This window comes from Rattus norvegicus, chromosome 19 (genome assembly GCF_021556685.1).
Source record: "Rattus norvegicus strain SHRSP/BbbUtx chromosome 19, alternate assembly SHRSP_T2T, whole genome shotgun sequence".
In the NCBI taxonomy this organism is placed as follows: domain Eukaryota; kingdom Metazoa; phylum Chordata; class Mammalia; order Rodentia; family Muridae; genus Rattus; species Rattus norvegicus.
The window spans coordinates 45,102,120-45,129,561 of NC_141552.1; the positions used below are offsets into that span (position 1 = coordinate 45,102,120).

General features: G+C 42.0%; 1 long non-coding RNA gene across 2 annotated transcripts; it reads left to right on the forward strand.

The window, feature by feature from the left end:
* The first annotated feature begins 20,229 nt into the window (after positions 1-20,229).
* On the forward strand, positions 20,230-25,588 carry LOC147999424 (uncharacterized). 2 transcript variants are annotated; one of them, XR_015644332.1, is made up of 3 exons: positions 20,230-20,314; positions 22,900-23,086; positions 23,476-25,584. It is a non-coding gene; the product is annotated as an uncharacterized LOC147999424 (long non-coding RNA). The 2 variants fall into 2 exon arrangements; XR_015644331.1 differs by having other exon boundaries at positions 20,239-20,314; positions 22,900-23,051; positions 23,476-25,588.
* Positions 25,589-27,442: the final 1,854 nt, after the last annotated feature.

Below are 27,442 nucleotides of genomic sequence, written 5' to 3' on the forward strand. Positions count from 1 at the left end.
CAAAGTAAAGCATAATTTATGTTCTATATGCTTAAAATCAATAAAAACTAATTAATTAAAATGAAAAGCAAATAGATGTGTAATGGATGTGTAAAGCAAAATGAAACACTTACACACAATGTTTCTGCTGTATAGAAAAGAATGAAACCCAGTAACTCAGGTTAATATAGAGAGTGCTACAGAGCATATCTCTAGGAAGTAATCCAGGCACAGAAAGATGTTACCACATGACCTCACAAGTGCTTTCAATCTAAGGAAATTGAGTTTGTAGAGGCCAAGAGCAGAACCAGAGGCCAGGAGAGTAGACAGTAGAGGACAAGCAAAAGATTAGTTGAAGTCAGTTTAGAAGTAAGAAGTTCTCACTTGCATGTGTAGTAATTGTACAGGACAAAAAATGAACTATATGTTTCAAGTCAGCCAGAAGAAAGAATTATGAAAACTCCTTTTTAAAATAGTGTATATGGACTAGAGAGATGACTCAGATGTCATCTGGGATCCCAACCAAAATTATGAAACAGTATATATTTAAGAAAATGGTTATATTTACTTCTGTTTAAACATTACACAAAATTTTCAAATATTGAAGCATCACATACTACTCCATTTATACGTATGATTTTCGTGCTTCATGTAAGTTAAAATAAACTTCATTAGCAAAATACACCAATAAATAGAGATAATGCTTAGTTGAACAGCATAGAGCATGTTAGTAGGGTGAAGCTGAAATAAAAGAATTCTCTGTTTTCTGAAACAAACTAAATCTTCTTAAAAAGTGAGGAGCATCATTGGCAATCATTGACATTATTAGTACTTATTAATTTTTACCTATGTGAATGATTCGATCTTTCCAGAAAAGAACTAAGGATCATGTTTTTTAAACAAAAATAGACTTGGACTGAGAAGTAGAGAAAGGAATATCTTGAGTTCAGGGTTGCTGGGACTACAAAGTAAATTCAGGGCCAGGCTACATGGGAGAGATTGTATACATCCCCAAAAAGTGACATTGGATTTCCTACATTTCCGTGTGTGTGTGTGTGTGTGTGTGTGTGTGTGTGTGTGTGTGTGTGTGTGTGCGCGCGCGCATGTGACCTGCACACATCTAAGAGGTGTTGTTGTCTGTAGCAACTTTATCATTAAATGTAGTCAACACCTGACATTGGCATCCCAAGACTCCATGCTTACCTTGTAGAACATCACCTAACCACATGAGATTGGCAAAAACAAAAGTAGAGAAAAGCATCCTCTTCTCATAAAGAATGGACACACTCTGCGTGGCAAGGCTGTGGATATGCACATGATATTACTAAGGAAGTACATTTTCACACAATTCTGTCTCAAGTTATTCACCCTGTGTGAGAGTTATGCAACATCTACACTTTCTAGAGTCTACTAAGCTGCAGTTTTGATGGACTGTCACCTTCACTGGAAACATTTTACTTAGGATGGCCCCAGCTACCTTACATTCTAGAAAGGCAAAGTGGTCTCTTTTCCCTGCTCCCATTGCAAGATGCCTGTTACTTGCCTCTCATGGCAGTCAAGATGCCTTTACTGCTCAAGATAGGAGTCTGACACCCTTGCCTTCATCGATGCTCTCACCAAGGCTTTCAAACATAGTGGTTATCAGCTCTTTTTATAACCATGTTGAAAACGCACATCTGAGTTAGCTATCAGAAGCTGGAGTTGTCCTTAAGTTAAAATGAAGTGATGCCTGGTTTTCTTACAAGCCACTCATTAAGGTACTGGCTATCTCTTTGCTTAAAGCTCTCATTTCTGACAGGCGACTGGAATGGTAATTAAGGTTACACAAACAAAAAGTGGGCACTCAATGTCTTTGGCAAGTTGTCCTGACTGTGGTGCAGCTGGAATAGTAGCCCTCCATTAACAAACCAAGCTTAGGAAGAGCCCAGGCCAGACTTCCAAGGGAATCTGCTTTCAGTTCAGATTGTCAGACTGACTGGGGGACTTCCAGCCGGCTAGAAGGAACAGTTTGATGAAAGATATTGTTTTGTCTCATTTATGGGGCCGCAACATTGGAATTATGAGGAAATGTCCTTATTAGGAACAAATCAAAAGTCCAAAGTGCAGGAACAAAGACAAAGAAAGTGTTCCCTAGATAGTTAAATGCAGAAGACACTGATTAATCATGCCATGTGAAATGTTTATCTATTTGGCTCGCCTTCCATTCATGCTAAAGTGTGACCTCCAAAGCATACTGTTCATGGTACTGGAAGATATTAATCCCTAATCATACAATACCTAGAGGTGGAACTTAATATTAGGTATTTGTATTAGGGTAAATTCTTCATGATTAAGTCCTGTTGGCTTTAGAAGGAGAGAGAGAGAGAGAGAGAGAGAGAGAGAGAGAGAGAGAGAGAGAGAGAGAGAGAGAGAGAGACCCTGTAGGCACAGAAAATACATTACCACCAAGATGAGACGTAGTCCAGGGACTACATCAGAATTTGTGACATGCTGTGTTTTGGACCTTGTTCCTCCAGAACCATGAGCCTAAACAAATTTCCTTCTTTACGAAGCACCTTCTCTTGGCTATTTCGCTGCTGGATCTTAAAGGGTACCATTAAATTTACTGCTTACTTAGGTATCCTAAATTTACCATTTTATTGACTAGAAACCCAATTCTCCAGCAATGACAAGAAATTTGAGGAGATAAGTAGGGTGAAAATGAGAAGGAACAAGATATTGGTGACAACCACTAACTCACAGTGTCTGTTACATAACCTCCTAGAAATAGACACCCAATTCACAACATGAAACTAGTAATATATAGTTCTCAGGAAGATTTCAGAACTGAACAGGACAATACAGTTTAGTTGAGTTCCTAGCAAGAGACTGACACGTAGGATTGGGCTTGATTTATAAACAATGCAACATTGCTTACAATGACCTGGCACTTGTTATGCTCTGTGACACCGAGTTATAATCTACATATGACTCCGAGCCATCTTCACCACCCTGGTGAGCAGTCAGTTGCAGAAGTCATTCCTGGATCTGTTTACCCGAGTTCCGTGAAGTCATATTTTCTTCCCTAATATGGAAACACCACTGAAACGTCAACCTAAGAAACTGCGAAGCACTCTTGGCACTCCAGTTGTGCGAAATACCAACTTACAGATAAGAATGCACAAAAAACATGTACAAAAATTCACGCAACCCAAAGGAGCAAATCCAGTACCATCAAGTCTTGGGCATCAACGATGTTTCTTTAGAATACTTTCCAATTAAGATTTGGACCAAAGATGTATTTTAGTTCTTGGCTTTCTTCTCTGTTCTTGGCTTCTGTGCACAAGCTGAATGAATACAGGGAAGATGGTTAACTACAGTGCCTCACTCTAGCAGGAATCCAGAAAGAACTGGGGCTGGAGAGCTGGCTCAGCAGTTCGAGTCCTTGCTGCTCTCTCAGAGGACCTAAGGTCAGATCCCGGCACTCACTCAGAGTAGCTTTCACTGCATGAATCTCACTCCGATGGATCCAATGCCTCTGACCTCCACAGGTATGTGCACCCACATGTACTTACCCATTCACATGTACACATATTTTTTTCAAAAGCTCTTTTAGGGAGAGCACAGAAGGGCCACCACCTAAATAAAGAGAAGCAAATTTACAGTGCTCTGTTTTGATAAGTCAGCAAGAATGACAAAGCTAAAGCAGTGTCTGATTCCTAGTGATGCTGGTTTGCGAGAATCAATTTTTCCTCTCTTGTCCTCACTGGACACAGGAAACAGCACCGCTATATGCTCGGGTGTACAAACTTTCCTGATGAGAGAAGAACATATAGAAGACTCTGCCGAGTCTTCCATAATCATTTTTATTATGTAAGCAAAACACAGTTAGTGAGAAAGACCAGGAAAGCCAAATGATCTGAAAGATTAAAGCCATCCACAATCTTACAATCTGAAATAGCTATTGTTCACACTCTGTTTCCGTTTTCTGAGTTTCCCAAACACACACAAATTCATGCAAGGGGAACACACACAGTTTTAAAAAACAAATTATACTATAATTCTTTACTCCAAAGGAAAAAGAATTGATTTTCCACACATATATTTATAATAATTATATTCCAGGTTGTATTTGTAAAGGATGGATGGTTCCAGACTTAGAAGTTTTTATTTAATGGTGGTATAAAAGCAAATTCAGTAGAAAGTGTACTTTGAATTTTGAACTTTTTCCATACTAACAATAAATGATCTATTACTGTGCATAGACATGTGTGTGTGTGCCAGTGCACATGTATGTACATATGTGCATGTGTATGTAGAAGCAAAAGTACCGCCTTGAATGCCATTCCTCAGTTTTTCTGGCAACACCGCCCCCTTTTGTTCAAATGGGTTCTATAATTGATTAGGGAACTAAGCTAGGCTGCTGGCCACTGAGCCCCAGTAACCTGTTTCCCCAGTCTCCCAAGATTTACAAATGTGTGCTATCATGCTGTCTTAGGGTTTTACTACAGTGAACAGACACCATGATCAAGGCAAGACGACATTTAGTTGGGGCTGGCTTACAGGTTCAGAGTTCAGCCCATTATCATCAAGGCAGAAGCAAGGCAGCATCCAGGCAGGCCTGGTGCAGGCAGAGCTGAGAGTTCTACATTCTCATCTGAAGGCTGCTAGTGGAAGACTGACTTCCAGGCAGCTAGTATGAGGGTGTTAAAGCCCACGCCCACAGTGACACACCAACTCCAACAAGGCCACACCTCCAAATAATGCCGCTCTCTGGGCCAAGTCTATTCAAACCATGACACATGCCCATCTCTTTGAGGATCAAACATACATTCTTGTGCTCAAAGCAAGCACTGTATCAATGTGGCTATTTCCCTGTCCTCCTATCTTGCACTTTCCCATGATGCCATAAAGTTCATCTTTCAGTAGAGAACCAATGCTCTGCTGTGCTCTGGGATTCTAATCTATGGTGTATGGGAGGATAAGTTGATCAAGTGGATCCTTTACTTAAAATATGTTCAACTTGTCATGGACCTGAGATATTACTCCATCATAACTGGGGAGCATATGCTGTTCCCCGGTACTCTGTTATGCAAATACCATAAGTGATTAGCCCATCTGCTATCAATGGACAGTGTAGCTGCTTCCAATTTCCTTGTTATAAACAATTCCAGTTCTATAAACATCCTTGTTTATATACCTTGACACACTTGATTAAATATTTCCTTAGACATTAAAAACTTCCTAGAAATGGAAGCACTAAATGAGAGACTGCATATTTTAAGGCTTGATGCTCACTTTGTATGAAGGACGTATTGTAATGTGTTTACATAGATATGCCCATCTACAGAATCAGTGTACTGATTCTCTCAGCAGCAGCTGTGAGGGAGTCTCTGTTGTCCTTTGATAATGACTTCCAAAAAGAAAAGACCAATGAGACAAGGAGACTCTCTTACTTCTGCCACATCACAAAGGACAAGGGGACAAGAGGAGATGACTCCTGGTTATCCGATGGGTAGACTAAGAACCTGCATGCACCATGACATCATAGGCCAGCAGAGGAAAAATCACCCAGAAATAGTAAAGCAGATGACCCTTTATTATTGCTAGGCCCGTTGTTTAGTAGATTTTCTTGTTACTACAACAAATACCTAAATGAAGTGACTTAAGGCAGGCCAGGCCTATTTCAGTGCACAATTCAGGGGCAACACTTAATTATTACGAGACAGGGAGGCCTCCATGATAGAAGATCATGGGGCAGTTCTGTCCATGGCTTATTCACATCTTATCAGAAGACAGAGAGAACTAAACCAGAATGGGAGGTGGGACATAGCACCTTGAAAGGTCCCTCCAGTCTCCTGAAACCCTTCCCCCAGTTGGTTCTGATTAGTAAATAAAGTTGCTGGTGGCCAATGGCTAGCAGGAAGACAGGGGTGGGACTTTTAGGATGCCTAGGCAAGGGACTGAGAGGGAGAGGGAAGAGGGAACCACCATGCCAGGATTGGAGTAAAGACCAGGCCTAAGAAACGCAGGACAGAGAGACAGTCAACAAGTCAGAGCCAGGAAAGAGCCGCCCACCCAGCCTAAGGGCAATGATGATGGAATATAGATTTTAGTCAATAACTCAGGAATATCAGAGGGGAGGAGTTAGCCACATGGAGGTTTGGGAGTGGCTCAGCCTTTGAACTGTTTAAGGCATATTAAAATATAAGGCTGTATATGTGTGGATGTGTGTGCATGTGAGTGTGTGCGTGTGTGTTTCTTTAGAGAAGCCAGAACATTGTGGCGGGCATCGAGGAATGCGCACCTCAGCTACCAGGACGATTTGAGTGGAGATTAATTGGCGACTGCAACAAATGCAAACAGCAACTGTCACAAGTTGGCCTCTAACCTTTCTTAAATTCTTAGCAAAGGTATTTTTTTTTGTTTTTTGTTTTTTGTTTTTTTTTGTGGGGAGGTGGATGATGTAATTTTTTATTAGAGTGCCTTAAATTGCATTTGCAAGCATTTAATACAAGGAGGAAACAAAACAGGTCTACTCCATTCTTCCCAATTCCTAAGGTAAAAACACCCAGAAAGAAAGATGAAGGGAGTCTTAGATGAAGATGAAGGCAGGCTGAGGTTTAAGGCCACTGCCTTACTCAGCCCAGTCTAGCCCCCTGCCTCTAGGTTCTGGATTTGCAAGTATGTGCCATTTATCCTGGCTCACACCAGAGGTACATTTATAACTTGATAAATGATTCCCAGACAGACCTTGGAGGGTGAATTATGACATAGCTGCCATCCAAAGAATTCTTGGTCTCCCACCACTCAAGAAGCTCAGGACACTTCTGGGATACGGCCTCAGAGACAGCTACAGAATGCTGCTGGTTGTCAGCCTCGCAGACTTCAATGGCAGACTGTCCATTGACATACTGGTGGACCTTCCCTGAAGTGTTGTGGGAGAAGGCTTTACCAGCCTTCAACTGAACCAACTGGGCGACTTCAGTGACCCCCACAGGAGTCTGCTGTGTGGCAGCCTCACAGACCTGCTCGGGAGCTGGCTGGGTGGCCCCCTTATGGACCACCATAAGACAACATTCAACTCTAGCCTCCAGAGCCTCCTTTTCCATTCAGTAGTGAACCACATTCAAGAGCATCTGAGCAACGTCCTTTGGAAATAAGACGGCCTGAATATCAAAATCTCAGCTCGCTTTTCAGGGCCCCACATGTTCACATGAATCAGGGATGTGCTCTCCATCCTTACCAAACATGATTTCCACTAGCAAAGGTTCCATATACATTCTTTTTGAATCTTCCAGGTACTCGGCATGGAACCATTTGGGCAGCTTGTGCTCTCAGATAATTTCAAATAAGGTACCTCAGTTGTGCTTCAGCTGATCCAACATCTGAAACTTCTTCAGAATGGCCATACTGTATTAGACTCACCACAGAAAGCCTGTACAACTTCAAAATCAGTGTTAACCAAAGGTTGAAGTGTGTTTTCAACACACAAGGTTTCTGCCTTCTTCCTCAATACTGTGTCCTTCCCTGGGTCTCTCTCTCTCTCTCCCTATCTCTCTCTCTCTCTCTCTCTCTCTCTCTCTCTCTCTCTCTCTCTCTCCCCCCCTCTCTCTCTCCCGTACTCTGTTTCAAGGACAGTAGATTCAAAAGACATAGAGTCAATAAGTACTCAATAATTTGGTAAGAGTGCAGAATAGGACAAGATTGACTAAACATTGGGAATTTGAGAGAAGTACTATCTTAACATTGCATATTAATACCAGGGATGGTTGCACACCTGTAATTCTAGCACTCAGAAACCCAAGGCAGGAAGATGACTGGGTCCAAGCCAGCCTGATTTAGTGAGACCCTGTCTCAACAAATAAAAGGGTATGGCTGAGAAGATGGCTCAATAGTCTAAAACACTTGATGCTGTTTTAGAAGACCTGGGTTCTGTTCCCAATATCTCTACAATGCAGCTCACAATCACCTCCAACTCCAGTTTCAGAGGATTTTACGCCTTCTTATGACCTCCGTGGGGACCAGACATATACACTGTGCATACAAATACATGCAGACAAAGCACTGATACACATAAAATATAATAAATAAGTCTACAGGAAAAAAACAAACCCATATGAACCTCTCCCCAGTAGGGAAGACTCCCTTCTCAGAATAATTAGAAAGTTCAAGCATTTGTCACTCTTGAGCAATGTGAACTTCTGCTTTGGCTTAAGAGAAGCCAAACACTGGACACTGTCCTGGAACACCTGTGTAAGCTCAGAGCTCCAGCTTCCTTACCCGTTAATGATCACATCAAGTTTGTTATGGTTAGAGCAGGTTTACAAGGCATCCAGTAATGATGGCCAAAGGCTACCTGTTACTACTATTAAGTGAGCTAACACACTGGGGTTTTCCCAATATTTATGATATGCAGGAGCTACACACCCTATTATGCTTACAGTACTGATAGTCAGCTGAAGGGAAGCCACTGTCTATTAGCCAAAACCAAACTGGAAGAAGCCATGTTGCTCCAAACAGCCAGAACCTTCCAAGGGATTCCAGACATAGTCCCTCATTTTCTATTACATTATTTTAAGCACAGACTAATTGAAACAAGCAGTGGAGGGGCTCCACATCAGAAATGTATGTAAAAGGGACAAAGATAGACAAATGCTACTAAAAAAATACCTTTCCTGTGAGAAGACACATAACTACTTTGTGTGATAGAAAACACAACTCCAAACTTATTTGTACAGAAACCAATATTCTATGACCTTTAGGTTCTGTAGGAGTGCCTCAGGGATGGGTCAGCTGAGACTACTTAGAGAAAGTACTTTCCAGAAGACTGTACAGGAAACAGGTTTGCCTTCTACCTTCCCAGCTTTCTCATTTAGTGGCAGGCTGTTTACTTTTTTTTAAAACACAGCAACATCTGAGATTTAATTAGAAACAATTAAAGTATATTAATATTTTATTTCAATGTTCATTGAGCCTATTATTTTGAATTGATAGGCAGCTATTCACTCCTGAAGATACTGGGAGGAAGCTACGTGGTGGTGGTACACACCTTTAATCCCCACCCTCAGGTGGCAGAGGCAGGAAGATCCCTGAGTTCAAGGCTAACTTGGTCTACAGGACAGCCAGGACAGCCAAGGCTTCACAGAAAAACCCTGTCTGGAAAAACCAAAAACCAAAATCAAACAAAACAGAAAGATACTGGGAGGAGGCTGAAAATTTATCTTTCCACTCACAAAAACCAGTCTCTTAATAAAAATTTGGAACTTGTTCACATTTACAATTTGCTCCACTAACAGCACCATAACAGGAACGACCTGCAAACATTAGGTGCTTTTTCTCAGTATGCAGTGAGAGAGTACTATATTCAGTTCAGGACCTAGAACCTGACATGCAAAGCAATTTTTTCAGTGTACAATAAATTCTTCTAAGCACAGGAGACATTATGCTTGCTAAAGGTGTCACTGTGTATACAGTTCACCACTGGTGATTGTCACATAAGCTGCTTGAGAGACCTCTGAACTCTCCATGAGGTCATCATCACCCTGATGAATAATGTCTGAAATAAAAGGAAAAAGGACCAATCATTGACCAGATGAGGATTTGTGGAATCTACTTGTTACCTGGAAGGAGGCACTAGTACAGATCTTGTTACATGGGACTTTTGAAATATCCGGCAGCCTGCGGAAGCAAGGCTCGCCACTGTCACTCCATCTACATGTTTACTTACAACTTCTGAGAATAATACACACTGGCAGACTTGATCACTCCTTATTACTAACTACTGAAAGTGGCTGTCTGTAAACACATGATCAGAGAGCATCCATAGAGAAACAAGTAGTCATTTCTATAGCCATCAAAGGATAACTTTAGACTATTATTTAAAGTAACATGAGTTTTAAAGAAAATTATATTCAAGAGTCTTGCACTTGGATGCTGAGAAGATGGTTCAGTGGGCAAGAGTGCTTGCTGTACAGACATGAGGACCTGGATCCCCAAGACCATCATAAAAAGCTGGCTTTGACTACATATGTGCCCATATGATAACATGCTTGTACTCTAGCAGTATTGAGGGCAGAAACAGAAGGATCCATGGGGTTTGTGGCCAACTAAAAAATAGTAGTGAGAGGCCCTGACTCCAGGTGATAAGGCAGAAAGCAACAGAGCAAGACATCTGATATCCTCTCATTCGAGAAAGTCAGCTGTGATTACACTAATACTTAGTGTCCTCAAGTGTTGGAGAAAATGACCATTTATACATGGTAGTAAACAAGTGAGGCATTTTATATTATATATAAAGTACCTCAGTGTGACTCTAAGCAAGTGAAAGATCTATATGACTCTGAAGAAAGAAATTGAAGAAGATCTCAGAAGATGGAAGGACTTTTCATGCTCATGGATTGGCAGGACTAATATAGTAAAAATAGCCATTTTGCCAAATGCAATCTACAGATTCAATGCAATCCCCATCAAACTTCCAACTCAATTCTTCACAGAGATAGAAAGAACAATTTGCAAATTCATTAGGAATAACAAAAAATCCAGGATAGCTAAAACTATTCTCAACAATACAAGAACTTCTGGGGGGAATCACCATCCCTGACCTCAAGCAGTATTACAGAGCAATAGTGATAAAATCTGAATGGTATTGGTACAGAAACAGGCAGATAGATCAGTGGAATGGAATTGAAGACCCAGAAATGAACCCACACACCTATGGTCACTTGATCTTTCACAAAGGAGCTAAACCATTCAGTGGAAAAAAGATAGCATTTTCAGCAAATGGTGCTGGTTCAACTGGAGGTCAGCATGTAGAAGAATGCAAATCGATTCATTCTTATTGTCCTGTAAGTCCAAGTGGATCAAGGACCTCCACATCAATCCAGATACACTCAAACTAATAGAAGAAAAAGTGGGGAAGAGTCTCGAACACATGGGCACTGGGGAAAATTTCCTGAACAGAACACCAATGGCTTATGCTCTAAGATCAAGAATTGACAAATGGACCTCATAAAACTGCAAAGCTTCTGTAAGGCAAAGGACACTGTGGTTAGGACAAAAGGGCAACCAACTGATTGGGAAAAGATTTTTACCAATCCTACATCCAATAGAGGGTTAATATCCAAAATATACAAAGAACTCAAGAAGTTAGACTGCAGGGAGACAAATAACTCTATTAAAAAATGGGGTTCAGAGCTAAACAAAGAATTCACGGCTGAGGAATATCGAATGGTTGAGAAGCACCTAAAGAAATGTTCAACATCCTTAGTCATCAGGGAAATGCAAATCAAAACAACCCTGAGATTCCACCTCACACCAGTGAGAACGGCTGAGATAAAAAACTCAGGTGACAACAGATGACGGCGAGTGTGTGGAGAAAAAGAACATTCCTCCATTGTTGGTGGGATTGCAGACTGGTACAACCTTTCTGGAAATCAATCTGGAGGTTCCTCAGAAAATTGGACATTGAACTACCTGAGGACCCAGCTATACCTCTCTTGGGCATATACCCAAAAGATGCTCCAACATACAACAAAGACATATGTTCCACTATGTTCATAGCAGCCTTATTTATAATAGCCAGAAGCTGGAAAGAACCCATATGCCCTTCAACAGAGGAATGGATACAGAAAATGTGGTACATCTATACAATGGAGTACTACTCAGCAATCAAAAACAATGACTTTATGAAATTCATAGGCAAATGGAATGAACTAGAAAATATCATCCTAAGTGAGGTAACCCAATCACAGAAAAATACACACAGAAAAACAGCACTTGCTGATATGTGGATCTTAGCCCCAAAGCTCTAATTACCCAAGATGCAATCCACAGACCACATGAAACTCAAGAAGAAGGATGACCAAAGTGCAGATGCTTCACTCCCTCTTAAAAAGGGGAACAAAAAGCAGCTCTCTGCTCCCAGACCCGGTGAGAGAGAGACCCAACCGCCTGGTCAGGTGGGCACTCCTGAGGCTGCAGAGCGGAAGAGACCACCAACACTGCTCACCCCTGCCCACTTCCCTGGCCCAAGAGGAAACTGTATAAGGCCTCTGGGCTCCCGTGGGGGAGGGCCCAGGAGCGGCAGGACACCTGCCTGAGACACCGCCGGAACCTGAAAGAAACAGACCGGATAAACAGTTCTCTGCACCCAAATCCCGTGGGAGGGAGAGCTAAACCTTCAGAGAGGCAGACAAGCCTGGGAAACCAGAAGAGACTGCTCCCTGCACACACATCTCGGACGCCAGAGGAAAAAGCCAAAGACCATCTGGAACCCTGGTGCACTGAAGCTCCCGGAAGGGGCGGCACAGGTCTTCCTGGTTGCTGCCGCTGCAGAGAGCCCCTGGGCAGCACCCCACGAGCGAACCTGAGCCTCGGGACCACAGGTAAGACCAAATTTTCTGCTGCAAGAAAGCTGCCTGGTGAACTCAAGACACAGGCCCACAGGAACAGCTGAAGACCTGTAGAGAGAACACTCTGTCCCCATAACTGACTGAAAGAGAGGAAAACAGGTCTACAGCACTCCTGACACACAGGCTTATAGGACAGTCTAGCCACTGTCAGAAATAGCAGAACAAAGTAACACTAGAGATAATCTGATGGCGAGAGGCAAGCACAGGAACCCAAGCAACAGAAACCAAGACTACAAGCCATCATCGGAGCCCAATGCTCCCACCAAAACAAACATGGAATATCCAAACACACCAGAAAAGCAAGATCTAGTTTCAAAATCATATTTGATCATGATGCTGGAGGACTTCAAGAAAGACATGAACACACTTAGGGAAACACAGGAAAACATTAATAAACAAGTAGAAGCCTACAGAGAGGAATCGCAAAAATCCCTGAAAGAATTCCAGGAAAACACAATCAAACAGTTGAAGGAATTAAAAATGGAAATAGAAGCAATCAAGAAAGAACACATGGAAACAACCCTGGATATAGAAAACCAAAAGAAGAGACAAGGAGCTGTAGATACAAGCTTCACCAACAGAATACAAGAGATGGAAGAGAGAATCTCAGGAGCAGAAGATTCCATAGAAATCATTGACTCAACTGTCAAAGATAATGTAAAGCGGAAAAAGCTACTGGTCCAAAACATACAGGAAATCCAGGACTCAATGAGAAGATCAAACCTAAGGATAATAGGTATAGAAGAGAGTGAAGACTCCCAGCTCAAAGGACCAGTAAATATCTTCAACAAAATCATAGAAGAAAACTTCCCTAACCTAAAAAAAGAGATACCCATAGACATACAAGAAGCCTACAGAACTCCAAATAGATTGGACCAGAAAAGAAACACCTCCCGTCACATAATTGTCAAAACACCAAACGCACAAAATAAAGAAAGAATATTAAAAGCAGTAAGGGAAAAAGGTCAAGCAACATATAAAGGGAGACCTATCAGAATCACACCAGACTTCTCGCCAGAAACTTCTGAAGGCCAGAAGATCCTGGACTGATGTCATACAGACCCTAAGAGAACACAAATGCCAGCCCAGGTTACTGTATCCAGCAAAACTCTCAGTTAACATTGATGGAGAAACCAAGATATTCCATGACAAAACCAAATTTACACAATATCTTTCTACAAATCCAGCACTACAAAGGATCATAAATGGTAAAGCTCAACATAAGGAGGCAAGCTATACCCTAGAAGAAGCAAGAAACTAATCGTCTTGGCAACAAAACAAAGAGAATGAAAGCACACAAACATAACCTCACATCCAAATATGAATATAAAGGGAAACAATAATCACTATTCCTTAATATATCTCAATATCAATGGCCTCAACTCCCCAATAAAAAGACATAGATTAACAAACTGGATACGCAACGAGGACCCTGCATTCTGCTGCCTACAGGAAACACACCTCAGAGACAAAGACAGACACTACCTCAGAGTGAAAGGCTGGAAAACAACTTTCCAAGCAAATGGTCAGAAGAAGCAAGCTGGAGTAGCCATTCTAATATCAAATAAAATCAATTTCCAACTAAAAGTCATCAAAAAAGATAAGGAAGGACACTTCATATTCATCAAAGGAAAAATCCACCAAGATGAACTCTCAATCCTAAATATCTATGCCCCAAATACAAGGGCACCTACATACGTAAAAGAAACCTTACTAAAGCTCAAAACACACATTGCACCTCACACAATGATAGTGGGAGATTTCAACACCCCACTCTCATCAATGGACAGATCATGGAAACAGAAATTAAACAGTGATGTAGACAGACTAAGAGAAGTCATGAGCCAAATGGACTTAACGGATATTTATAGAACATTCTATCCTAAAGCAAAAGGATATACCTTCTTCTCAGCTCCTCATGGTACTTTCTCCAAAATTGACCATATAATTGGTCAAAAAACGGGCCTCAACAGGTACAGAAAGATAGAAATAATCCCATGCGTGCTATCGGACCACCACGGCCTAAAACTGGTCTTCAATAACAATAAGGGAAGAATGCCCACATATACGTGGAAATTGAACAATGCTCTACTCAATGATAACCTGGTCAAAGAAGAAATAAAGAAAGAAATTAAAAACTTTTTAGAATTTAATGAAAATGAAGATACAACATACTCAAACTTATGGGACACAATGAAAGCTGTGCTAAGAGGAAAACTCATAGCGCTGAGTGCCTGCAGAAAGAAACAGGAAAGAGCATATGTCAGCAGCTTGACAGCACACCTAAAAGCTCTAGAACAAAAAGAAGCAAATACACCCAGGAGGAGTAGAAGGCAGGAAATAATCAAACTCAGAGCTGAAATCAACCAAGTAGAAACAAAAAGGACCATAGAAAGAATCAACAGAACCAAAAGTTGGTTCTTTGAGAAAATCAAAAAGATAGATAAACCCTTAGCCAGACTAACGAGAGGACACAGAGAGTGCGTCCAAATTAACAAAATCAGAAATGAAAAGGGAGACATAACTACAGATTCAGAGGAAATTCAAAAAATCATCAGATCTTACTATAAAAACCTATATTCAACAAAATTTGAAAATCTTCAGGAAATGGACAATTTCCTAGACAGATACCAGGTATCGAAGTTAAATCAGGAACAGATAAACCAGTTAAACAACCCCATAACTCCTAAGGAAATAGAAGCATTCATTAAAGGTCTCCCAACCAAAAAGAGCCCAGGTCCAGACGGGTTTAGTGCAGAATTCTATCAGACCTTCATAGAAGACCTCATACCAATATTATCCAAACTATTCCACAAAACTGAAACAGATGGAGCCCTACCGAATTCCTTCTACGAAGCCACAATTACTCTTATACCTAAACCACACAAAGACACAACAAAGAAAGAGAACTTCAGACCAATTTCCCTTATGAATATCGACGCAAAAATACTCAATAAAATTCTGGCAAACCGAATTCAAGAGCACATCAAAACAATCATCCACCATGATCAAGTAGGCTTCATCAGGCATGCAGGGATGGTTTAATATACGGAAAACCATCAACGTGATCCATTATATAAACAAACTGAAAGAACAGAACCACATGATCATTTCATTAGATGCTGAGAAAGCATTTGACAAAATTCAACACCCCTTCATGATAAAAGTCCTGGAAAGAATAGGAATTCAAGGCCCATACCTAAACATAGTAAAAGCCATATACAGCAAACCAGTTGCTAACATTAAACTAAATGGAGAGAAACTTGAAGCAATCCCACTAAAATCAGGGACTAGACAAGGCTGCCCACTCTCTCCCTACTTATTCAATATAGTTCTTGAAGTTCTAGCCAGAGCAATCAGACAACAAAAGGAGATCAAAGGGATACAGATCGGAAAAGAAGAGGTCAAAATATCACTATTTGCAGATGACATGATAGTATATTTAAGTGATCCCAAAAGTTCCACCAGAGAACTACTAAAGCTGATAAACAACTTCAGCAAAGTGTCTGGGTATAAAATTAACTCAAATAAATCAGTTGCCTTCCTCTATACAAAAGAGAAACAAGCCGAGAAAGAAATTAGGGAAACAACACCCTTCATAATAGACCCAAATAATATAAAGTACCTCGTTGTGACTTTAACCAAGCAAGTAAAAGATCTGTACAATAAGAACTTCAAGACACTGAGGAAAGAAATTGAAGAAGACCTCAGAAGATGGAAAGATCTCCCATGCTCATGGATTGGCAGGATTAATATAGTAAAAATGGCCATTTTACCAAAAGCAATCTACAGATTCAATGCAATCCCCATCAAAATACCAATCCAATTCTTCAAAGAGTTAGACAGAACAATTTGCAAATTCATCTGGAATAACAAAAAACCCAGGATAGCTAAAGCTATCCTCAACAATAAAAGGACTTCAGGGGGAATCACTATCCCTGAACTCAAGCAGTATTACAGAGCAATAGTGATAAAAACTGCATGGTATTGGTACAGAGACAGACAGATAGACCAATGGAATAGAATTGAAGACCCAGAAATGAACCCCCACACCTATGGTCACTTGATTTTTGACAAAGGAGCCAAAACCATCCAATGGAAAAAAGATAGCATTTTCAGCAAATGGTGCTGGTTCAACTGGAGGGCAACATGTAGAAGAATGCAGATCGATCCATGCTTATCACCCTGTACAAAGCTTAAGTCCAAGTGGATCAAGGACCTCCACATCAAACCAGACACACTCAAACTAATAGAAGAAAAACTAGGGAAACATCTGGAACACATGGGCACTGGAAAAAATTTCCTGAACAAAACACCAATGGCTTATGCTCTAAGATCAAGAATCGACAAATGGGATCTCATAAAACTGCAAAGCTTCTGTAAGGCAAAGGACACTGTGGTTAGGACAAAACGGCAACCAACAGATTGGGAAAAGATTTTTACCAATCCTACAACAGATAGAGGCCTTATATCCAAAATATACAAAGGACTCAAGAAGTTAGACCGCAGGGAAACAAATAACCCTATTAAAAAATGGGGTTCAGAGCTAAACAAAGAATTCACAGCTGAGGAATGCCGAATGGCTGAGAAACACCTAAAGAAATGTTCAACATCTTTAGTCATAAGGGAAATGCAAATCAAAACAACCCTGAGATTTCACCTCACACCAGTGCGATTGGCTAAGATCAAAAACTGAGGTGACAGCAGATGCTGGCGAGGATGTGGAGAAAGAGGAACACTCCTCCATTGTTGGTGGGATTGCAGACTGGTACAACCTTTCTGGAAATCAGTCTGGAGGTTCCTCAGAAAATTGGACATTGAACTGCCTGAGGATCCAGCTATACCTCTCTTGGGCATATACCCAAAAGATGCCTCAACATATAAAAGAGACACGTGCTCCACTATGTTCATCGCAGCCTTATTTATAATAGCCAGAAAATGGAAAGAACTCAGATGCCCTTCAACAGAGGAATGGATACAGAAAATGTGGTACATCTACACAATGGAATATTACTCAGCTATCAAAAACAACGAGTTTATGAAATTCGTAGGCAAATGGTTGGAACTGGAAAATATCATCCTGAGTGAGCTAACCCAATCACAGAAAGACATACATGGTATGCACTCATTGATAAGTGGCTATTAGCCCAAATGCTTGAATTACCCTAGATCCCTAGAACAAACGAAACTCAAGACGGATGATCAAAATGTGAATGCTTCACTCCTTCTTTAAATGAGGAAAAAGAATACCCTTGGCAGGGAAGGGAGAGGCAAAGATTAAAACAGAGACTTAAGGAACACCCATTCAGAGCCTGCCCCACATGTGGCCCATACATATACAGCCACCCAATTAGACAAGATGGATGAAGCAAAGAAGTGCAGACCGACAGGAGCCGGATGTAGATCGCTCCTGAGAGACACAGCCAGAATTCAGCAAATACAGAGGCGAATGCCAGCAGCAAACCACTGAACTGAGAATAGGTCCCCTATTGAAGGAATCAGAGAAAGAAGTGGAAGAGCTTGAAGGGGCTCGAGACCCCAAAAGTACAACAATGCCAAGCAACCAGAGCTTCCAGGGACTAAGCCCCTACCCAAAGACTATACATGGACTGACCCTGGACTCTGACCTCATAGGTAGCAATGAATACCCTAGTAAGAGCACCAGTGGAAGGGGAAGCCCTAGGTCCTGCTAAGACTGAACCCACAGTGAACTAGTCTATGGGGGGAGGGCGGCAATGGGGGGAGGGTTGGGAGGGGAACACCCATAAGGAAGGGGAGGGGGGAGGGGGATGTTTGCCCGGAAACCGGGAAAGGGAATAACACTCGAAATGTATATAAGAAATACTCAAGTTAATAAAAAAAAAAGGGGAACAAAAATATCCATAGGAGGGGAAAGAGGGGCAAAGTTTAGAGCAGAGACTGAAGGAACAGCCATTCAGAGCCTGCCCCACATGTGACCCATATATGTACAACCACCAAAACTAGATATGATGGATGAAGCTAAGAAGTGCATGCTAACAGGAACTGGATATAGAACATGTCAAATACAGAGACAAATGCTAGCAGCAAACCACTGAACTGAGAATGGGACCCCAATTGGAGGAATTAGAGACAGAATTGAAAGAGCTGAAGGGGCTTGCAACCCCATAAGAATAACAATGCCAACCAACCAGAGTTTCCAGGGACTAAACCACTACCCAAAGACTGTACATGGACTGAACCAGGGCTCCAACTGCATATGTAGCAAAGGATGGCCTTTCTGGGCACCAGTGGAAGGAGAAGCCTTCGGTCCTGTCAAGGTTGGACCCCCAGTGGGGTTGGATTGGGGGGCAGTAAGTGATGTGGATGGGGAGGGAAATACCCTATAGAAGTGGAGGGGGAGGTTTTAGGGGGCTTGTGGACAGGAAACTGGGAAGGGAATAACATTTGAAATGTAAATGAACACTCAATTAAAAGATAATATACCGCATGTGGACTTTGTCCAGCATAGGCTGTGCCTTTCTTGCATGTGTATGTTGGTGCTCCCTTGTGTGTGGACTAGAGGGAGGAGACTAGAGCTTGATACTGGGTGTGTTCCTTCCTTTTCACTTCAGTGAGGCAGTATGTCTGGATAAAACGCTAGATATTTGAATCAGCTAGTCTAGCTAGTTAGCTTGCTCTGGGGTTCCTCTGGGTCTGCCTGGCCAATGCTGGGGTGACAGCAGGGTTGTCATGCTCATATGGGTATGTGTGTCTTGCCTGCACCCACGTGTATGCCTGGTGTCCAAGAAGTGAGACAGATTTCCCAGAATTGCAGCTAGAGATCTGTGTGCTTTGTCATCCGGGTACTGAGAATCAGACCTCCCCCTCTCCCAACTCTGACATCACTTGCAAGAACAAGTGTTCTTAACCAATGAATCTTTCCAGTTCTGCTCACTCATTTTTTTTGTTTAAAAAACAAAAACAAAACAGGTGAGGCAGTGTGGGTCTGGGATAACTGCTGGGGAAGCAGGGTGGAGGAAGTACAAGTACCACAGGTCCAGGACAGTCAACCTGAACACCAAGGATCAGCATCTCCACACAAGAGCCCAACCTGTATCTGCCAGGGAGGTCTCCCTTTAAGGAGTGTGGAACTTTTTAGAATTCCTTCGGGAATATGAATAAGATTCTTGTGATGTCGTTAGCCTTCATGTGATGGGATAGGAGATTATGGATCAATATTCTTAGTGTCCTGAAGGAAAAGAGCTGCATTAGATAAACGACCAGGAGATATTGGCTATTGCATTAATGTCTTAAATAGCAAATGGAAAGTGGATATATGCCATGAATATACTAATAGGTACAAAACAATGTGCCTTGGGTCTGTAAGACCTTAGAGAGAGCCTAGAGTGTGAATAGTAGATTTTACAATTTCTTTTCCCTTCCATTTCAATCTCCAATTCACATGAGACAGAGGAACTGTAGAAATATTGCGAGATTCTTCTGGATCCCTCTGAATGAATTAAAAGGTGTTGACTAAGATGGGCAGAGACAGTAGAACTTGCTTAAGTTTGAGTGATTCTTCCCAGAACTCGCAGGCTGGGACCTGTCTACACGCACTTTCTCAAATGATTACTCTAGCAGTGCAGATCCTGTGACCTTAGCTGGAAAGAACAGGCTGCATACCGTCTTAGGAAGCTTGTAAACAAAAATAATCTAAGTTGGCTTGGAAGGAAGCAAGAACAGCCCCCTGGAACTGATACTGATGTAAACCAAGTGTGGATGCTAAGGACCACGCGAACTGTTTTTCTCATTTCTCAATAACAGCTCTGTCCAGAGGCTCACGTACACATAACTCCTGGGATGTGTCATAAACATTGCCATTCTCTGTGAGGTAATCACCAACTGTGCTATGGACATGGTGGGCCACATGAGGAATGCGATGGTTTCTGAAAGGAACACCCAGCCATACTGATGGACTTTCTGTAAGTGTGCCTATAGCATGGGAGATGGTCTGTAGGGATATAATTAGTGGTGCAAACCCACAAGTCAAGGAGAACAATACTATCATAGACTCCAGATTCTTTTCTTGCCCATGGAAATGGGATCTTTGTGTTGGTAACTTCCAAGCTATTATTATTATTATTATTATTATTATTATTATTATTATTATTACTATTATTATTATTATCCCGTGGAGTGATTTTACCTGGTTCTGTGGCGTGGTTTGATAGGAATACCAGTTTGGAACTGTGACTGGCTGAATGATACACGAGCACAGAGGGCACTGTTTACACTAATTCAATGTGAATATCAGCCCTTACATTATCTAGTTATTACAGCTTATTGCATGATCATCCATATGAGTGACTGCGGAGACCTGGTGACAAAGATGGCAGTGCCCCGGGATGAAGATGAGCCACTCCATGCATACAATGAGACAATGAGAGAAAGAAGCAGTTCATTGCTGGCTATACATACCATGGGCATCTAAACTCCATTTATTTCGACAGCATTAGTCACAGAGCTTGATGAATTAACTATTGTTACCAACTGACCATGGTGACCACTCTTGATTGTCAGCTTGATGAGAGTCAAAATCACCATGAAAATACTCCTGGGCATGTCTGTGAGAAATTCTCATGGTCAAGTGAGATCAAGTCAGTTGAGGTGGGAAGGCTCACCCCTGACTGACATCATTCCATGAGCTGTGGTTCTGGACTATGTTAAAGAAAGGTGATTGTGTTGCATTCATCTTTCTGTTTCCTGACTAGGGATGCCACATGACCAGCTGCCTCAAGCTCCTACCCACCATGCCTTACCCACCATGGTGACTGTGCCCTCGAACTGGGAACCAAAAAAGTCCTTCTTTAGTCACAGCATGGGACAAGTAGCTAATACGTCATCAATAGAGACTATTGCTGTAACAATCTATAAAATGTGACCTGGTGAACAGAAAAAACTGACATGGCGGCTTGCACTCATGCTCTCTCATGTGATGGGGAAACTGGCTCTGAAGGTACCAGTTGTCCTTTCATAGATAAAGCACAGCCTGTTAAGACAAAGGTTCCTGGGGAAGAAAGTAGAGGACGGGGAAATCACTGTTAGTGTGTATGGGCCGCTCTAGGCTGCTCTTGGAGGGGAGTATAAGGAGAGGTAAGTCCTGGAAGATTGGCTGTTTGTGATACTGACATAGAATGTAATGTATGAGTCTGGTTTGGTGGAAACAGCAGGTTTTCCATACATCCACAGGGGTAGTCTGTCACAGTAAGCAGAATGACACTGTCTATTAAATCCAATAGCCAAATTCCACCCAGGCCTTTATTTTTATAACAATATAATCCATATTGTGTGGTGGGGGTGGCAAGGGCTTGGGCTAAGGACAAAAAAAAGGCCTTGGTGCAGGACTTCCCCAGGCTCTGGGAAGATAGTGGGGGCTATCTGCCATCCAATTGGAGTTGCTATGCCCCCTTGAATTTCAGAGAACCTTTGAATCATGTAGAGGAGAAAAAGACAGACCGTTATCTGACAGATTTCTTCTCGAGGCAGAGAATATGTAAATGCCAATGGGGTATTCAAGCTCCCTTGACAGATTGACTATAGGTTTTGGATAAAGGGACATGAGGAGTGTGATCTGGTACTAATTTCAGTGAGCTGAACTTAATTTTCTACTTAGGGAGGCAACACATAATAGTCATTGTTTAACATCATTCCACTTGGGCCTCAAAAAAAAATCTCCACAAAAGAAACCTTATGTGGAATTTATGTTCTCCCAGTTTCTGCCAAAGTTCTAAAAAGGCTGACTGAGCCTGGCTTTGGTGAGCAGCGGAGTTGGTGTGCTTGTCTGATGGCTTTGCTCATCACCTGAACCCATGAGAAGCTCCGAGAAGCTGGTCAGAGAGAGACCCAGACAAATCACAGCAACGATATCTACCAATCCTAGAATCCAAGGAGTAGACCCTGCCTTGGGCCAGTCCATAAGGGACAACTGAGATGTAAAACACTTGGCGAATTAAGGCTTGGAGAACCACACAGGAAACGGACACCCATGGAATAAAAGTTAGGACATGACAGTTCTAAAATGGAATCCTCCACTGGTCAGATAGGTGATTTCTAGGGCCGCTCTCTCCATTTTGAGCTTCTACAAAATGGTCTTGGTGGGTTTAATAAGGGAGTGTGGATTTGAACACTTGGAGAATGCAGCAGCTGGCCTGTAGAGACTTGGGCCATTAATCAGTGTGGCTAAGACACAGGTGTTAAGAGATGACGGCTTCTGTAAGATGGGAAAGGTTGCCAAATTTCCAACTTCTTAAAGAGGAACTAGAAACAAGAAAAAAAATTTTTTTGTAAAGCCTAAATGTTCAAAACTAATTCGGTTCCTAAAGCCCAAATAAACAAACAAGAGTCTGTGGCTGTAACAGGATCTTGGGTTTGCATTTGCTTCTTCAGGCAGTCAGCAAAGTCTTTAAGTCATTTCTAAAACCCGTCTCCATCTTTGAAGAGAAAGATAAAGGAATTGTTCGACGAATGACCTTTCCTCCCTATGTATGATCTGTTTCTTCCTTTGCAGAGTGTTTGGGAATGAACTCCCATGCATTTGCCTTCAGCCCTGCAGATGCAGCTTCCTCCCCTCCTCTGCTGAAGCGATGCACCAAGGCCATCTGGCGTCTCCAGACCACAAGCTCAGAAGGCTTTTGGGTCTTGACTGCATTCCTCACCGAGGTGGAGTAACTAGAACCGTTAAAACATCACATTTTGTAAGCCAGTCTTTCTGGTTCCCACCTGTTTCTAATCCCCCACCTCCCCGCTAGATTCCGTTTCCTCTTTTACTTCTTTTCCCAAATGCGGGTGTTCCCTGAGGCCTAGTTCCCAGCCCTCAGTGATCTCTGAAACTTCATGCCCAGAGAGTTCATCCATAACTACAGTTGCAGACACCCCTTGATTCATTTACGTACACCAACAGCATCTAATCCATTTCTTCGCTCTCACCCTTTGTGTCTAATGGCCTCTTGGATATCTCTACTGCAACTAGCCTAGAATATCTACAAATCTGACACACCCCTAATTTTGAAATTACCCAGCATTTCTCCATGTATCCTGAGTTGGAATCATATTTATCTCTGCCTCACTCACCTCCTTCTCCTAGACACGATACTTGGAACGTCCATGGAAGCTCTTTTGATGAGGACTTCTGCTCCAACGGTTGTGCCACCTCCAGGCTAGCACAGACACCTCAAGGAGCAGTGCTGAATCTTCCCTGCAGTGTGAGCTAAGTCCCCTCACCTGGCCTTCAAAGCCTCAAACGTCTCTGCCTCAGAGCACATTGTCTAACTTCCCTCTTGGTGAGGAAACTCTCCTCCCGGCTGAACCAGTCTAATCAGCACTCCCCAAACTCCATGTTTCATCTGTGCTTAGACTATCCTTCCCATAATTCCATGTGCTCAAATCCTACCATAATCCAATCCAAGGATATTGTCTGAATTACTAAGCATGGTCTTATCAGCATGGTATTATACAAAGTGTTGCAAAGCAATCTCAGGGGCCAGCATGTGAGAGCTTTGCTGTATGGCCTTGAATACACAGGTCTTATATTCGTGTGGTGCAAAGGAGGAAAGCAGTTTCTTGGCAGGATTTCCCTAGGTGTTTGAAGTCTGCCTTCTTCTATTATTCTCCAGTACCAACTTTGTTTGGAATCAAGCATCTCTGATGTGAGAGTTGTGCCTTAGTACTTCCCAGCCACTAGAAAATATCTTGCAGCTCTTTTTTTCTTATTGACAATGAAGGGCAGCCTGCTCTTCCACACATAATTTTGAAGTCAGCTTGTCAAGTTCCCATCTCTCAAAAAGTTTCACTTCAGTTTTTGATTAATTTTAAACTATGCCTTTCCCCCTGTGATGCTGCTTTTCCTGTTTGGTAAAGCTTCCTTTCGTCCATTTGGGACTTAAATTGCTTTTTACTTTAATTTCTGAAGGTAAAATTTTGAATATTGATCTAAAATTTCCTTTAATACCAGAATTGAGTGGCTACAGATGTCTTTATTCATTGGTGAGGTGCAGTCTTAGTTTTTCAACATTTACATTTTGCATTCTTTTTCTTCCAAATATCTTCCCGTTTCCATTAGGAATTTTTTTCTCATCAGTTATTTAAAACTATGCACTTTCTGTTGTTTTTTCATATTTTTTATTATTTGGAAATTTCACATCATGAACCCCAATCACACTCACCTTCCCAGCCCTCCCAGGCCCACTCCCTTTGTGACACCCTCCGTCAAAAGAAGAAAATGTCCAATTTGTGTTACCCAGGTACTCACTAGAACATGGTTATACTCCCAGTGGCCAGGCCCCCACCAGAAACCATCAGTTGTGGGGAGCTACACTTGACAATTTTAAAAAGTTCTCTTTGATGGCTTTTGCTCTAGGCTATTACTTTTGAATGGTACAAAACTATATAATTTAATCAAATACTTTTAATGAGTATTGTTCTGTTACTGATTTTTTAGCTTCAGTGGTAGAAATTATTTATTTGAGTACACACTGTAGCTGTTTTCAGACACAGCAGAAAAGGGCATCAGATCCCATTACAGATGGTTGTGAGCCATCAGGTGGTTGCTGGGATTTGAACTGAGGATCCCTGGAAGAGCGGCCAGTTAAGAGTGCTCTTAACTGCTGAGCCATCTCGCCAGCCCTCAGTGGTAGAAATTAAACTGGAAGCCTGCTCAGTAAAACTTTAGCTTCTTAGAAATACTTTGTCAACTTACAGTTCTTTGAGACTCACTGAGTTGGCTTACTGAATCAGAATATGGCCGACTTGAATGAATATGTGTGATCAGTTAGGTGGAACCGACTGAAGTGTTACTACATCTTCTGTGTTTTTAATCACTTCCTCTGTAGTTGCTACATGAATTACTGAGGATATCAACATCGTCAAGTACAACTGGATTTTCTAGGTTCTATCCTGTTGCCAGTTCGTACTAACTCGGACTGCGGATTTAAAAGCCATTGACAACTACAAAGCTATTATAATACTCCCCAGTATACAAGAATTATAATACAATCGGTACCGGGTAAAATACAGCTTATTCTTGAGCCTAAACAAAGATTATATATTTAAAAACAATACAAAAATAGCTAAGCTAGACTCATCAATTAAATAATAGCACATTTGTGATTTTGTATGGACCCCAAATAACATGATTTAAATGAGAGCTGTTGAGTTTCTCTCCTTTGAAAGCTGAGTAAAACCAGTTTGTTTTGTAAAGGAGTTCTCTGAGCTGTCAGTTTTGTGCTTGAAGCTTCTCACACTTAAAAATCTGATGTCCAAGGACTGGGAAGGATTAGTAGCTAAGAATGTCTGCCGCGCATGCGTGAAGGCAGATGTGGTCCCACCTTGCCTGGGAGTGATGTAGGAGTATGGGAGCTTGGCGGCTGCAAGACTAGCAGACAAACACAAGCTATGATTTAGCAAGAGATCCTGCCTCAGAGGCACAATGTGGGCAGTGAAAGAGGAAGCATCTGACACTCCAGACACAGTTCTGACACCCCTATACTTACACAAACAAGTGCATATACCACACACATATGCACCTTGAATACACACATACACACCATATATGTATATAATATAAACATGTGTAGAGACTATTCCTTTTTCAACAGATTTCTGTATGACTTTAGTAACAAACACTGTCTTGACACTCTGTACTTTTATTTATTCATCAGAAGCATAACTGAGCGCCTACTAGAACCACATGACAGAGAGCTAACTTTGAAAGGCACTCACTGTCTGTGTCTTTAATGAATTGACAGTCTCTGTGAGGCATACATCGTGGGACACTGTGTGATCTTTTCTAGTCACGACCAGCAGCAAAGGAACCAAACAAACGTGGATGAGTCTGAGTCAGCACAACAACAAAAAGTGAAAGAATGTTTAACTGTTGGCAACTTTGAGAGGCAAGAGCAACCTGTCTGAGACAGACGCCCTGGAGACGGAGAGAGGTGGCAGATTACACTTTCCCCTCCCCACAGGATTACGGAAAGATGTAAGGGTTAAGAAGTAATAAAATGGGAACTTTAACGACCGAAATTGTCAGGTCTGAAGGAAACTCCACTCCTCCCAAATTCTGGGCCTCATTTCCCCCTCATTGCCAGAAGGGACAAATGGTTGTCTGTGGTGACCACTAGCATGCCCAGGTGGTGCTGGCTTCCAGGATCCTCGTCTTGTGGCTCCTCTCAGCACTTCTTTCCCTTGGCTTTACCCTGAACCTCCAGCTTCTGGACCCTCCCCCCAGCTTCTCATTCCTATATAACCTGCCATTTCAGTCTCGCACTCTCTTCATCCTCTGGTCTTCCTCCTTGGGTCCCCTCTCCCTTTGTTCTCTGCTCTGGACCATTGCAGTTGCCCTTGGCTGTGCTCTCCCTCACATCTACAATAGAAACCTTCTCCTCAACTGTACTTGGAACCGCCTCGCCCTCAGATTATGCATCTGATGCCCGAGCCTTCAGTTTGTGCAGAAATGACTGGAATAAGTGAGGGTTAACTTTAGAACATCACATGATTAAAATCTACTTGAGTCCGGAAGGAGTGGATTTGACTCCTACTTACTGTATCTCGAGTCACAACTGAAACAATCACCTAGGGGCACACACAGTAAAGTAGTAATGGTGGGAACAGTCAAGATGACCAGGAGGTGGGAAATATATTCAGGATTTACTTAGAACACTGAACAAATCCAGAAGCCCATTGTCCCAAAAGGCTAAGTAATTTTAGGATTAGAATTCAGAAGCCTTTGAGGAAACTGGATTTAAAAGACAATCTGACTAAAGTGAGATATGCTGAGAGATCCCACAAGAGAAAGGGGGAGTTTGCCATTTTAGGAGACTGGCTAGATTAACTCTGCTATCTTCCCAGTACCCAGCAAGTTGTTTCCTGTAAGAAGACATTGCACTTTAAGGGGCTGCTGTTCTGTTTTTAGTTTTCTTGCATGTGCACATGTATAGTGAATTTGTGTGTGTGTGTGTGTGTGTGTGTGTGTGTGTGTGTGTGTGTGTGTGTGTGTGTAGGCCAGAGGTTGATTCTGAATGTCTTCCTCCTTCTCTCTATCCCCTCTATGTGGA